Source organism: Curcuma longa, chromosome 9, assembly GCF_044706935.1.
Source record: "Curcuma longa cultivar G26 ecotype Majalengka, Jawa Barat chromosome 9, ITB_CL_G26_1.1, whole genome shotgun sequence".
NCBI classification, from domain to species: Eukaryota; Viridiplantae; Streptophyta; class Magnoliopsida; order Zingiberales; family Zingiberaceae; genus Curcuma; species Curcuma longa.
Genome location: NC_133869.1, coordinates 2,662,111 through 2,665,821, shown reverse-complemented (window position 1 = coordinate 2,665,821; position 3,711 = coordinate 2,662,111). Strand labels below are relative to the sequence as shown.

The window sequence follows — 3,711 nt, the reverse complement described above, 5'->3', positions numbered from 1 at the left end:
CGTCAAGGGCTCTGAAAGGGCGGGCGTTACACACACAAAGGACAATTATGTGGAAATTAGGTTCATATGATGAACCAAGAGAATACATTCATGTGATGAATCAAGTTGGGTTAAGTGTAATCCAAACTAGACTAGTGGAGTTGATTTGATCAACTTTGGGAGATTAGAAGTCAAGTTTGACTTGACTTGAGAAGGAGAATTTTGGGAGTCAAGTTTGACTTGACTTTGTGCCATGTTATCATAAATGTTGACTTGACTTTTTGCCATGTCATCATCTATGTTGACTTGACTTATGCCACCTCATGGTCAATGCTTGACTTGACCATTTGACTTTGATGTGAGGTGGCATCCATGAGTGACCAATGGTGATGCTCCATATCATCATGGATGTCACATCATGGGAGTTACAATAGAGTTTTGTAACCTATGGTTTTAATGAGATTAATTGGCCATGAAGTGCATTGATGTGACAAGCCACAAAAAAAATGAAAAAGTGGGTTTTTCATGCTTTAACGTTAAGGGTGTTTTACACTTCAACGTTAAGGTTTTTTTTCCCTTCCTCTTGCTCCTTGGCTTCTCTCTTCTTCCTCCTCTTCTCTAGTACCAAAACCTTGTTTGGTGCTAGCACACCTTGGTTTTGGTTTTTCCACTCATATTGTCCGTGTGGATACCATAGAGGAGCGGCGCTTGACGTTCTCGAGATCCAGGCCATCGTTTTGGACGAGCGGGATACGTGAAGGGCACACACCGAAGGTAAACTTATTACATGTAGATCTAGAGTAGATCTAAGTAGAAACAAATTTTTGTTACGCACGGATCCGGTGATATGCAAATTCGGGGTTTCCGCAACGCAAAGGCAGTTTTTGCGGCCCGTTTTGCTAACAGAATTGTGCTGCAGTTGAAGCTAACAGAGATCAATTTTCAAGATTGAAAAAGAATTAAAAGAAACAAGAAGAAAGATTGGACAGTAGCAGAGTTTTGATGTTGAGTTCAAGCTGGTGTCAAGTTGTTGGGATATATACCAAAATCCTAGCTATGTAAATAAGCATTCTGAAATGAGAATCATATTGTAGTCAAATGTCTGTGTACAGTTGTCCATTTAATTTATACTGTAGATAACATGGTGTGTGGTGCCATACAGAAGATCATGTTATCAGTTCCTTATAAGTTATAAAGGTGCTCACAATCATGATGGATAGGGATAAACCATTAAAACGATTGTAGTGTAATTTGGTATTAGTTTATCTTAACTATAAAATTACATTAGTACACTTTGTGTGTATTGAGCAGGACCGATTGAGGGCGTTCAATTTATACTGACTATATAATCGAACTAAACCTCAGTTATCATGGAAGTGCATACTCTTAATCCGGATATAATAACAAGCACATATACTTAGCATATATTTCTTTGATTAATCAAAGGGTGAGATTTATCTCATTAGATCAAAAGGCCCGATGAGTTAGGATATAATGTTATGTATATGGTGTGTTGTTAATTATAGATGGAAACTGTGTCCTATTAAATAGGTTGATGATGTCCCCTTGAGGAGCTCATAAAGATTATCATGTAAACCCTGCAGGTGGACTTAGTTCCGCATGATAATAAGGTTGAGTGGTACTACTCTCGGACTCAGAAGTTAATTAATTGAATTGTCAGTAATTCGATTAATTAACGAACATTCGACATCTTAAATACAGGGAGACTAATGCACTCATGGTAAGAAGGAGCCCATATTGTAATATGGGATTGGTGCGGTAGTTCGATAATAACTCTTTAGTGGTATGAGTTATTATTGATGGACTAAGGTTGTGTGTTCAGGATGAACATGGGAAGCCTTAGCCCATCGGAAGGTCAAAACCAATTCCTCCTCGTGATCCCTGTTATAGCCTCTAAATGAAGCTATAATATCCACCCACTTGGTTTAATAACCACTTGATTTAATAAGAACTTGGTTTAATTAGAACTTGGTTCAACTAGAACATGGTTCGGTTTTATTCTCTTCCTGGGGCCCACTACAACTTAAGAATAAAAAAGATTTGGTTCGGTTTTATTCTTTAGGAGCCGGCCATAAAGAATAAGAACTTGGTTCGATTTTTTCTTCCGCAAATAAGGAAAAGAAATTTTATTAAAAACTGACAAAATCTTATCTAGAGATTTTAATTTTAAATCTGGATAAAGATAAGTTTGTCAGATATTTTTTCCTAACAAATATTCTTAAAAGATTTGATTAGATTTGATTCTATCAAAATCTATTTAAGGAATTTGTTGGAAAATTTTAAAATTTTTGAGACGGCTTGGTTATAAAAGAAGGGGTTTACAAGAGGATTAATTATTATTGATCTTAGCCTCTCCTCCTTGGTTTTATAGGGCCGGCCACCACAAATTCTTCTCCTCCTTGAGCTAGGGTCGGCGCCACCTTTGGATCCCCTTCCTAGGGCCGGCGGCCAAGAAGAGAAGAAAGAAGAGGAAGAAAAAGAAGAAGAGGAAGAATCAAGTGGATTTGTTCTTGGAAGATCGTCGTCCACACGACGTCCAAGAAGGCTAGAAGGATACGGCAGAAGACCAAGAGGTTTTTCCTAAAAACCAACCTCTAAAGAATCCAAAGGTGAAAGGTATAACTAAGTTTTATTTCCGCTATAATTTAGTTATTTTTACCTTTGCATGGAACCTGAAACAAACACAAGAAGCCAACGATCCACGGGGCCTCTTGAAAAGTTTCATCCTTTGTACGAAAAATTTTTGTACAAGGGAAATCAACGAAACGGTTTCCAAGCGACTCCCTTCAAATTTCGCCTAAATTACAACATGAATAAGAGAAATTATTCATTGGCGGAGCTTCTGACAGAACTTCAGTCAGCAGAATATTTCATCAAAGTTCTTAAGTTCGCATTACTGAACAGGTTTCTACTACTAAGTCGAAAGGCAGGAAAAAGAAAAAGAAACCAGTTGGTTCGGCAAAAATGGTGAATAGACCTCAAGTGGCGAGACGACAGGTAGGTGTGAAGAAGCCTAAGGGCAAGTGCTTCACATATAAGCAGTCAGGACACTGGAAGAAAGACTGTCCTCGCAAAAAGAAGAACAATTAAGGTATATCCTATTCTCTAGTTGTTGAAACATGTTTAGCAGTGTTATCTACCGGAACCTGGTGTGTAGATATAGGTACCACTGATCATGTCTGCAATTCATTACAGGGGTTCCAGGAAACCAGACTACTACATGAAGGGGAGATTACGTCTACATGGGCAACACTACGAAGGTGGTGGCTGTTGCAGTGGGAGATGTTTATTTACAGTTTGAGAGGAATAAAACTTTAGTTTTGAGAGATTGTCTTTATGTACCTTATTTTAGAAAGAATTTTAATTTCAGTTTCTAAATTATTTATGGATGGATATTCAGTTTCTTTTGATAATAAAGTTATTGTCAAAAAGAATAGGATTAATATCTATTTTGGTACATTGGTCGGTAATCTATACACTCTCAATCCAATAAATCCCACGATGTAACAAACGGAAATTAATAGCACATCTTCTAATCTTAATAAGAGAAAAGAACCTTCACAAATGAACCAAACATATCTTTGACATCTAAAGTTAGGTCATATTAACTTGAGTAGGATTCAAAGGTTGGTAGTCGATGGACCTTTGGGTTCACTGGCGGTTGAAAATTTCCTAACTTGTGAATCTTTCTTGGAAGGTAAAATGACCAAG

General features: G+C 37.4%; 1 pseudogene; it reads left to right on the top strand.

Moving 5' to 3' along the window:
• The window catches only part of LOC141835083 (uncharacterized), a 13,853-nt pseudogene extending 10,763 nt beyond the window's left edge, over window positions 1–3,090 (top strand).
• The last annotated feature ends 621 nt before the right edge of the window (window positions 3,091–3,711 follow it).